Genomic DNA, 12,320 nt, shown 5'->3' on the forward strand with positions numbered 1-12,320 from the left:
TGTTAATCTGTGTTTATGTTTCTTTCTCTCTCTCCTGCACTTTGCCGTCCTCATTTTCCAAAGTTAATCTTCTCCTGTCTGAACACTCTCAGCTATTCTAGGATCTCTAGTTTGTGTTCGGAGAGAGTTGTGTTGTTATTTTTGTCTCTCGCCTCTCTCGCCCTTGCTCTATCTGATCTCCAGCTAGTTGTACCATATTTTTCTTTCTCATTTTCTGCTGTGGTTGTTGTTTTTCTCCTGTTAGGGCCTCCGTTTGACTCTGCTGATAAAGCAACATTTTTATCATGTACACACACACTGTGATTACTCAGTACGTCTAAATGTGATAAAGTCTTCCACAGTTAGTGAGACTCTGCTGCAGTCGTTTCTTTGGTCTCTTAGTTTTAAAGATGATGTGTGAAAATTTCTGTGGATGTTAAAACTGAAGCCGGTTTTGCGTCAAGCCTGAACATGAAACATGGGGGAATACCGTGTGTGCCGTATATTCATGCTAATAAACACAGTTTAAGAATGCACAAAGGCATGGATTAACAGATACACACACACACACACAGATTATCACAGCAAAGCTCTGCTGTAGTTCCCAAAGGAGAATCCGTGTCTATTTTTGGCTGTGTGGAGGACTTAATGCTGAGAGCGAGAGTTCAGAGGGAGGCGATTGAATTACAGAAGAGATCCTCTCTTGACTGATGGAGAGCACAGAGGATTAAAGCCGCTGTGCTCATTAGCATGACGACACGGCCAGACAAAGATCAGACTTTGAAGGGATTTTTCTGAAAAGCATCCTGTACATGCTTTTTTTTTCGCACAGACTTTGATAGGAACCTCGTATTTGTTCACAGGTGTGTAGCAGCATCCAGCAGCTGATTAGTTTAAAGAGGACACATTATCCCCCTTCTCCACCTTTTCAAACAGTCCCCTGTGGTCTAAATGAAACATCTGTGCTGTGCTTTGGTCAGAATATAACATGAATCAACCACCAGAGGAGGTTTGTGACCCTGTATAAACCAGCTCTCTCAGAATGCTCCGTTTTGGTGTGTGTGTCTCTTTAAATGCAATTTGCCCCCCCTGAGTTTTCCCCGTAGACATCACTACTTCACTTGCAAGAATAAAAATGGTGGACCTGCGCAAAAGTTTTGTTCTAGGCTGGGGGTGGAGTCCATTTGTAGAGATACCAGGGGAGGGGAGGGGATTTTTTTTTTTTTACCAGAATCCCACTGTGACATCACAAGGAGAGCACATTTATAACAGAGCATTTTCCTCTGTGTTGTAAGACTTATGCAGACCACAAACAAAGGACTGGATGGGTTTATTTCACATTTTGTGGGTCTGTAGACACTCAGGTTACCCAAATATATGTTCAAAAACACTGTACAAGTTGAGTTTTCATAATATGTCCCCTTTAGAGAGATAATTCAGTTTTTTGAAAGTTGGGTTGTATGAGATACAATGTATGTTGGGGGCACGTGTTCATGCTGGGTAATTAATCGAGTTTCAGTTTCAATTGTGATTTTGTATTCCTACGATCATGAGGACAAAATAATGGATGGATGCAATGTCATCCCTTTGAGGGCGACTGAGCTCAATCATCCACAAAAATATGTTGTTTTTTGGGCGCTGGTGGCTGAGTGGTTAGTTTGCATGCTTCATGTACAGAGGCTAAAGTCCTCAAAGTGGGTTGTCCGGGTTTGAGTCCAACCTGTGGTTCCTTTCCCGTGTTTCATTCCCCTCTCTCTCTCTCTGCCTGTCTCCGACCTGAGTTTCTGACCTATTCTGTCTCGCCAATAAATGAAAACATCCTGATGTTTTTGCAGCCGTCCTGCTCTGATCATTGTTTCAGGTGTGTGACAACAATATGCTCATCAGGTAACAGCTCACCTCTTCATGAGATTTTAGAGAGAGAGAGAGACTTCTCCTCAAGCTGAATGTCTTTATTTCTAGCTAAATGGAAAGGATTGAAAATCCATGTTAAGATTTAAAAACATCAGAGTGGCCCTTTAGGAGCTCCTCTGGTAATCAGTGTCAAAATAACAGAAACACAGACTTCACTTTATCGGGCTTGTGCTTTCATGAGATTAATTCATCAGCGTTTTTGAACAGCAGTTAGCTGGAAAACAATCTTATCTCTGAGATGAAAGGACGCTGTGGCGAGGCAATCACATGCATGCACAAAGACAAACGTGCACGAGTGTGCTGCCCGTGACCTTGAAGGCGACAGAGAGATGAATCAGAATGAGAATGTACGGCGAGAGAAAACGCAGAGAGAGAGCGAAGGTGTTTCCAAAATGTGAGGGGAGAAAATGGAAAGTAACACAGCTGCCCTAGTAAGAAACAGATGAGCCTCTTTTTTTTTTTCCTGCTCCCCCTCATGCTGCTCTCGCCGCATCCACGTGAGCGAGGAGGGGACGGAGGGAGGGGTGTGTGTGTGTGTGTGTGTGTGTGTGTGTGTGTGTGTGTGTGTGTGTGTGTGATGAACGTCTCTGATGCATGGCAGTCCCGCTCCAGCTTCACCAGCTGTTTCACTTTGATGATTCAGTCGTGAGAGTTTAATTTTCTTAAAAGCGAGTGGAAGAAGAAGTAGGCCACGGGGATGAACAACAATAATTTAGGTTATTAATATAAGATGCACGGGCAAAAAACACCCTGTTACCATTTGACCTTTTGAATAGACGTCAAAGAATGTAACAAGAAATGAAAAAACATGAGACGAATGGAGAGATGAATGTTTTGAACTGATGACACTTCTTGTTTCCTGCACAAAGACGTGAACAAATACAATAGAAATAAGATGAAGACAATAACAGAGAAGTTGGGGGGTGGTGCTGATGTGCAGTCCTGTGACTAAAGATGTTGGGACGCTGTTTAATATGTAAATAATATCAGAATGACTTGGGAAGCATTGAAACAGCACAGGACAGTGGATAGAGCAGGAGATAGGGGTAAGAGAGTGGAGAATTGACATGCAGGAAAGGAGCCACAGGTTGGACTTGAACCCGGGCTGCCCACTCGGAGGACCAAAGTCTCTGTACATGGGGTTTGAACTATAACCACCAGGCCATCAGCGCCCCAAGGCCCAAGTTAACCACGCTGTGGCATCACCTCCATTTGTAACAACTCTATCAGGGGCGGCTGTGGCTCAGTGGTAGAGTCGGTTGTCTCTCAACCAGAATGTAGGGGGTTCAAATCCCTCAGCTCCTGCAGCCACCTGTCCAATGTACATTGCCAGAGTCTGACAGTTTCTCTCTCAAGCCTGAGCAGAAACACTTATTCATGCTTTTATCACCTGTAGAAGTGATTACTGTAAAACTCTTCTTTCTGGTCTTCCGAAAAAAGCATATTTCTCAGTTGCAGTTTCTACCAAATTCAACTGCAAGACTGCTGACGAGAACCAGAAAGAGAGCACACATTACACCGATTTTAAAGTCTGCATTGGCTACCCGTTTGTTGTTTTTATTGAGTTATTTTTAGTTTTTGGATTGTGGGGTATGGGGTGGGGGAGGGAGTCATGTTGTTGCTGTTTGATTTATGTTCATGTAAAAGCATTTTGTGATTCATTGTTGTATGAAAAATGCTATACAAATAAAGTTTGATTGATTGATTGATTGATTGATGTGTCCTTGGGCAAGACACTTAACACTGATGGAGTCTTTCCACAGCAGCCTCTACCATCAGTGTGTGAATATGTAGGTGTGACCCGTGGTGTCAAAGCGCTTTGAGTTGTCAGTAGACTAGAAAATAAATATACAATCTCAAGTCCATTTACCATTTATCAGCATTTGGGGAGTGAGGAGACTGAAAGTGGATTTCTTCAGAGGGCTGTCATCTTAATGAAATAACTTTTTCCTGAAATGCCGTACAACAACGTGTATAATGTAGACCAACGGGGTCGAGAGACACTGAGACAGGGGTCCTGCTGAGACCTCTCTCCCCCCTCTGATGAGGAGAGTGTCCCGCTGTGAGGTGTGCATGTGTTGTGAGGTGTGCATGTGTGAGCAAGCAACTCTGGAAGTTTTCAGGGGCAGCCTACTGGAAATGTTCTGAATACTTTTCAGGAGTGAGTATGTTAAAAAAAAAAAAAAAGGTTCTAAGAAAAAAACAAAATTTTATTCAGGATTGCATGACCCACACTGACTCAACATGAGTCTCTGATTTGCAGAAGTCTTAAAATGACTCATAACCTCAGGAGTCATGAGAGCAGTCATTTTGTTGGAGGAAATGGTGGATGTCTCATTTGGAAACTTGTTTTTTTTAAGAACCATCCTCAAAGAGGAACTACAAGTCTCTGATTGTGTCTCATTTCTTCAGGTATTCAGTTTCAGTTTTGGCCGCGAGCCCAGACGGGAAGCAGCAAGTGTTGGACTCGGGGACCCACAGATGCTCCTCGGACAGAAACACGTGTTCCAGTCAGCTGCTCGTCTCTGCATGAGAGCGTGTCTTAGCGAGAGGGAGACCTGTAGGAGAGTTTGCATCAGACCTGTGGCTGTGTGTGTGTGTGTGTGTGTGTGTGTGTGTGTGTGTGTGTGTGTGTGTGTGTGTGTGTGTGAAGGGGAAGATGTCAGCGTCTGATGCATCTTCACATCTTCACCTCCTCACAGATCTTTCTGCATGTCAGTGATGTGCCTGCAAAATGTGCTTTTGTTTATTCTTTCTGAAATGTGAATCTCATCAGCCTCTCTCCGGTCTGCTATGTTTAAGCAAAGGTGTTTATAAGAAGAAAAACATGACTCATGCAAATTTTCCTTTTAAACAAAGACAGAGAGCCAGTATTCACAAAAGCAAGAATTGAGCCATTACATTTGATTTAAACTTTTGAATTTCCTACTGGTAAAGGTCAACATGTCCTCTGAACCTGACCGAACCTCGATGATGATCATGGCAGGGAAAATCAACAAATGGCCGACATACCTGCACAGTTAAAAATCTGTGTCATCTTGGCAAACACTGAGTCTGTGCACTGATTTATTTCCCACATCTTCAGAAATAAATCAAACATTTTGAATGCCTTTTACCTCTCTCAGGAAATACTTGACATATATGTATTTGTGGTTTTATCTAGTAAAATGATCAGACAAAATTAGCTATGACGAGCAAATACGAATGTTTTTTTTTACAGAAAATGTTAAGATTCCTCTTCTTCTCCCTCTCTCTCTCTGTCTGCACTGCCCTTTCAAACGGTGTCTGATTCCTGGCATCGTCACATGGGCAGCGCTTCCCGTCATTGCTGTTTGTGCATGAAGGCCACAGGCTCCTCGTCTGGTCTGCTCTGTCTGAAACACTTACACAGCCTGAGAGTGTCTGCATGCATGTCCTCAGTCCGTCAAGGACAATGTTACCGTGCACGAGTGTGAAACGCTGCATGTGTATCTAGTGTGTGAGTGTGTGTTTTCTTTTGTTTGTAGGTGTACCCAAGCTTGCATGTGTGCGTGTGTGTGTGTGTGTGTGTGTGTGTGTGTGTGTGTGTGTGTGTGTGTGTGTGTGTGTGTGTGTGTGTGCGCGTGTGTGTACCCCAGTGTCCATCACGTTTTCCCAAAGTCATGGTGTAGGTCTGAATCTATTGAGCGAGTCATCCTCTTCTCCTTGGACAGCAGCAGTAAAGCTGGACTCTGACGCCATCTAGTGTTCTGTTAGAGATAAAGCACCTCTATCAGATAAAACACAAGTTTCCTAACTCATTACCCGGTTTTACAAGCTATGACTTATGTTTGTTTCCTTTTTCTGCTGTATACATGTCTCATGTCGAGTGATATGATGCGCTTAAAGCTTCCTGATGTACCTCGAGGTTACTCATTTAGAGAGAAAGAAAGAGAGAGAGAGGGGAATGACATGCAGGAGAGGAGTCACAAGTCGGATTTGAACCTGGGGTGTCCACTTAGAGCAGGGATGGGCAACTTTGGTCACAACAAGGGCCACATTAATTTAATTTTCCCTGCGAGAGGGCCTAATTGTAGGATACAAGAACAATTATAATCAATCATGTCTCAAATTTAACTCAACATATGCCAGTGATCAAATATTATTATGGACATATTTCTGGTTTTCATGATTTCATGGCAGATTTTGTCATTGTGTTCTTCATATTTCCAATTAATTGATAAGTAAAAATTGACCTGAGGGCCACATTAAGGGTTGATGGGGGCCGCATGTGGCCAAGAGGCGGGGTTACACCAGTCAATCACATGGCTGACATACAGACACAGACAACCAGCCACACTCACATCCACACCTACGGGTAATTTAGAGTCAGCAAGGATAGCCTGCACTTCTTTTGTAGCTCTGGCTCTCTATAAAAGGGAAAGTTCATCACAACTAGTGCCAGTAATTTTACATTCTTTTTCATTTAAGTGAATAATCAGTGAACTGGAGATTTAAAAGCTCCTCAATGAAGTTCAGTTAGTGTGCAGTCAGGCCAGGTGATGTAAGGGAAGAAAGTGTCTCATATGAACACTTAAAGAAGAAAAAGAGCAGTGTTTTAATCCAGACGTTGAATTCGGTATCAGAGAGAATCAGAGTCATTATGGAAAACATTATCGAGGAAACGCTTGTTACGTTAGTCTGCTGGTATCTGTAGATAAGGACACCTGCACATGAATGAGTGTTTAAATGTGCTGAAGTTTGGAGATAAGCTCCATGGGTGGTAGATTAAAGGTCAAAGGGCTAAGGGTTTTTGTCTTTTCATTTATTTTACTTAAAGATCACATATTGTTTAAAATACTCTTCACCATGTTCCTCTAACACTAATATGTGTCTCTAGTCTGTCTACAAACCCCCCAATGATGAGAAAAGTCCATCCTCTCCGTCTTTTGCCTGCTCCACTTTTCAGAAAATGTGTGCTCAAACAGGCCATTTAGAGATTTTCCCTTAATGACATCACAAAGGGCAGTAACCCCTCTCCCAGGTGGTTGACACTCCCACAGCTAGGTGTTTGTTCTGCCCTCTGAGTCTGCCTTCTCACTGTAAACAATAGGACATGGAGCGAAAAAGCCAGAGACACCCGAGCCCTTCCAGAGGGGGACGTGGTCAGACACAGCTCATTTACATATTTAAAGGTACAGACACAGAAACAGCCTGTTCTGACCAGGGCTGAAATAGAGGGGTTTATAGGCATGATCAAATACAGGATCAGAGTGGATTTAGAACAAGAAACTTCACACACATGTTTTGGGGAGCTCTGAGACTTATTTAAACTGGTTGATGATGAGGAGAATATGTCATCTTTAAAGGGAAGAATGTGCAACTTTTTGATCCAGCAGATGTCGCCCTTGAGCATCTGCATGAAACCAAAACAAAGAGAGGATGTAAGATACAAATAAAACAGAAGGCCACACGATCTAACAACAAGAGAAAAGCAAGACTAAAACAGTAAGTAAAGTAAAAATCAACAAGATCAGAAATGAAAACTTGGAATTGTCTGGGTGTTATCAATGTGGTTCTCTTAAAATGTCTTGGGTCCACATGTCTGATGTGGCTGCAGGAGATTCCATCCTGTTGAGAGACGGCCGACTCTACCACTGATCCACAGCCGCAGACGGTTAAATAAGTTAAGTACATATTTTTGTGCCTCCAATGGCCCTTTATGAACACGACGGCGCCCTGCATATTACAGCCATCTTTCTTTACAGCTCCACAAAGCACATTCATTTTCCATCAGATTCCTCCAAACAGCCATGTGCAGCATAATCTCTTTTTTTTATGGACCGACCAGCTGCCCCGAGGGTCCGCAGGCCAATATTTACCTCAGCCTCTCCTGAAGGAAAGCTGAGTAGGGAGTCAGAGGAATAACACGCTGTTGTTGCTGCCGTAAACTTGGAGTGCAGCTTGGACAGATATGGAGCAGATAAGACTTTATTGAATTGTAAGGCAGCTTGAGGCTACATATAGGGTATATATGTATTTCTGATATGACAGCAGCTTTGCAGCAGATTCCTCTGAGCGCTGTGAGGAGTGAACGAGACGATAAGAACGGAGCGAGTCTGGCTGATAAACTGAAAACCTCGCCCCATCAGGGAAGAGAAAATGAAAAAGAATCTCCTACCAGAAAATCCAACAACAACGTTTGCAGATGAATAGTGAGAATATGAGAAATCATAAGCATGGCATTAATAAAAACTACATCTGGAACATGATTTATTCATGAAGGTTGCCTCCCGTACACTGAGGGTTGTTTGAGCGTGAACATCACGGCCTAGTTGTGTTATCTCCTCGCTGCCTCTTCTGTTTTCTCATTAAGCAGCCTGCAGAGGAACATTATTTTAAATATTAAGAAGAGTGATTATTTTGGCAGCATTCGTTCTTTTCTTCTTGTTGTTTGTAAAAAAAGAAGCTGCATGATGTGGGAATACAGAGGGGAACAAACCGGCTGTTTTTTCTTTTTTGGTTGAAGGTGCGCGCAGCGATGGTGCCGACAGAACGCCGGCCAATGTTTACTCATCTTGGGATTGAAAGACTCGTCTGACTTTGCAGAGGAGTTAGAAGTGAACACACATGCTTCCATACAGACAAATAAAGCCTTCTGACTCAGTTTCCTTCTCTTCCTCGTCTCGCCTTCAGCCACTTCCTCCTAAATTAGTTCGCCTCCCTCGTTTTTCCAACTCTCCAGATAGTTTTTCTCCATTCGTCTGCTGCCATCTGTCAGGCTTCCAAAGAAATACTTTACTCCAAAAACATTATTTTAAAGGTCCAATATGTAAGCTATTTACTAAATTAAAAGATAAAATGACCTTACTATATCCTCAGACATTAAGGAAACCTGTTATGTTGAAACACATGTTCCTGCAGGGGGCGCTGGAGTCCCATCCATGGCGGTCTCCATGCTGGAAATGCTGTCTCAGTCTAACTTTCAGTCAACCTAACGACAGGCTGAGAGCTGGAGCTGAGGCGGGTTTTAAACCTCCTGACAAACCGTTACACCACACCCACCTGTCAATCAGGTCAGCTACACGCCTTATTGTGAAGAACTCTTATCCTTCATCAAATCAAAACCGATGAGTCATCAAAACATTCACCCCCCGTACAGTGTGTGTCGATTGAGACATGAGCTAATCAGACCTATTTGTTTTTTTGAACCAGGCTGTAAACATGTTAATCTCTGCTGTAAAAACAGGCTTTTTAGAATGGGTGTTTATGTGACTTCCTGTGCTTCTGCAGCCAGCCTCTAGTGGACACTCGAGGAACTGAAGAATTTTACAACTTCCGCATCGGCTTCATTTTTGCTTTACTAATCAAACTGAAATGGGAGCATATGAAATAAACAACCAGAAGAAGCCGTTCTCTTCACCATCATCATCATCATTATAATCTCTGACGCTCAGACCCTATTCAGGAGGATCTAAAATATTCAGAGCATCCCAACAGGTAATCAGAGCTTTAATCAGGTTACACACACACACACACACACACACACACACACACACACACACACACACACACACACACACACACACACACACATGCACACACAGCATGTCCCCACAGTGCACAGAGGTTAACAGCTGCTGAACACGAAGCTGTTAAATATTTCAGGATGAACACACGTTCTCTCACCAGCCCGCCTCTCCTGCAGGCGTTCTGGGAGGCGTTCTGCCACCCCAAAAAAAGCGCTTCTATAACTTATTAATGCAACAAAGAAGAGAGATGGGAGGAAATGACATGACTGTGTGCTCACTGTGAGGGGATGAGTACAAACAGTGAAGGTGGTGTGTGTTCAAGTTGACTCATTTAGAGAAAGTTAGACGAGTGAACTCAAGTTTCTTCTACGAAGTTCACAGCTTGTGTCCTTTTACCGCTCTTTATTCTTTCAGTCATTTCTCTATCTGTGGGGTTTGTCTTTCTCTTTGTGATAGAACTGTCTGATTAATTTGGCACCAACAAAGCAGAGGACTGTTTTGATTTAAAAAAAAAAAAGAAGATGTCTGAAGTTCATCTCCTGCTAAATGATTCATTTGTCACCAACTTTTACCGCTTGAAATTACACTTTAAGAACCGTTTGAGACGTCAGAGAGCAGACTGTGTTTGCAGAGATTTTACTGTTTCAGTTTGTTCTGGTTGAATCGGGATGTTTCTGGGCGGGAAGCTGGTGTGTTTCCTCCAGCCAATGACAGCGCAGCAGGTGAGTTTAGTTGTGGATACCAGGAGGAGGAGCCCAGTTTGAATGTTGTCTTTACAAGCTACAAAAATGCTACTGACTCCGCCTTTAAAGGTTATGGGTTCAAGTCCTGAACCTTTTTCGACACTCTGCATTACATAGTCCACATAATAAACTGTTTAAGATGGACAACGCACCTCAACGTCCTCCAGTTGTTGTTGTGGATTTTTCTGTTGGTATTTTATTGCATATAGTAAAGAGTTATTTTGCAAAAGGGGTAATCAGCTACAAAAGTATTCCCGGGGCAGTCCCGGTTGCAGAGCATATTTATACTTTCACAGGGTGTAGGTATTTTGCATATACATGAGTGATACATCGTCATTGGTTTCAGCTTGCCTGATGATTTATCTAACACCAACAGAAAGTCCTTTGTTCGGAGCTCATACTGTACCCAGATACTGAGGAGTGTTCCTGTTGGAGATACAGACCAAGGCCATACAGAGAAACAGTTTCTAATTTCTAAATGACGCACAAACATATTTTAAGCTCAAATGAGGACGACAGACAGATAGTATTTTTCCACTACATTGTACAAAGAAGAAGCCAAGATATCACTGTGCACTAACTGTCATGTTCTGTGTCAGATAGAGTCTGGTAGAGATCGGCTGGAAAATCTGCAGTATTGACATCACGCCTGACAAAAGCATTTAACAACCTCGTGGAGATCTGATCCTTTAGGTGTCGAGTTTCAAACTAGCATTGAAAGTACGTTTTTTAAAGACTGAATCACTGCCCACCGTGACTCTCTGACGACTCTTGTCCATTTTTTATTCCTCTCTTATTTCTCTCAGCACCATTCTCTCTCTGTCTTTCCCTCATTGCCCCTTCACTCTCTTCCATTTTTTAGTGTCCCCTTTTTTCAGATCAAACTTTTTGTTTGTCTTTTTGTCCACTAAACTTCCCCCTCTTATTAACTCTTAAGTTATAACTTTTACTGTCTGAACCTCCTAGACTTTTCTTTTTTCCCTTGCCACTCTTCCCTCCATACTCACTCCCTCACTCCCTTGCTCTCCTTCCTCCTTTCCTTCCTTTTCTAAGTCCCAATCTTGCATCCATCTTCCTTGCATTGTCTTGCTCTTCCTCCACTTCTTCTTCTCTTCTTAAGATGTTTTCCCATATACACTCCTGTAAAATATCTAGATGATTTCAGGAGGACTGCTGCTGAAATCATCTAGACATTGTTCACACATGCACAGGAGGGGGGACAGGGTCTTTTCAGGTAAGACGTAATGTAACAAAATACAGCGGAAGTAGTGGACGAAGCAACAGAGTCCTCTATGTGACGCTATAATGTGAATATTTGTCTTCATATCAATGCTACGTGTAGTTGAACAGAAGATGGTAGAGGTGGTGTGCAGACAGTCTATAGTCGTGCAGCGATCACAGGGAATAAACATCACCACCCCCTCCCACTCGCTCCAGGTGAATTCTCTTGATTATATCCTGCTGCGTTCTCACATCAGCTCACTCTGACTTTCTGCAGAATAAATACCAGGAGGCTGCAGGAGAAACTCCGGGTGATGTCTGATTAAAACAATAATTTGGTTGCATTCACACCTGCAGCTCCTCCTGCAAATTCCAGGAGTTTTTTAGAAGTTTTCTGCAAATGTGAAAGCCCTGATAGTTTCTTAGCATCAGAGAAACACTGGAGCTGCTTCTCATTTGGATTTTCTTCCACCACCTCCTGGAAATCTGGATGAAGTAACCTTGGATTCTTCTTCTGAATTTGCCATCTTAATATATATGGTTCTGTGAAAGTGTGTGTGTGTGTGTGTGTGTGTGTGTGTGTGTGTGTGTGTGTGTGTGTGGGTGTGAGTGTGTATGTGTCTGTGTGTGTGTGTGTGTGTGTGTGTGTGTGCGTGTGTGTGTGTGTGTGTGTGTGTGTGTGTGTGTGTGTGTATGGCAATACACAATCAAACGAGCTACATTTGTAGTACCAGCACATATTGTAGAGGGAACTCTGCTTAACCCATTCATTTAAACAGAGCTAATTAGAGGAGCTGTTGAGGGAGAAGGCCCTCGCTGGGCTGTATGTATATTTGTGTGTGTGTGTGTGTGTGTGTGTGTGTGTGTGTGTGTGTGTGTGTGTGTGTGTGTGTGTGTGTGTGTGTGTGTGTGTGTGTGTGTGAGTGTGTGTGTGTGTGTGTGAGTGCGTGCAGGTTTTTCAGAAGATAAATGG

The sequence above is a fragment of the Labrus bergylta genome, chromosome 1 (genome assembly GCF_963930695.1).
Source record: "Labrus bergylta chromosome 1, fLabBer1.1, whole genome shotgun sequence".
NCBI classification, from domain to species: Eukaryota; Metazoa; Chordata; class Actinopteri; order Labriformes; family Labridae; genus Labrus; species Labrus bergylta.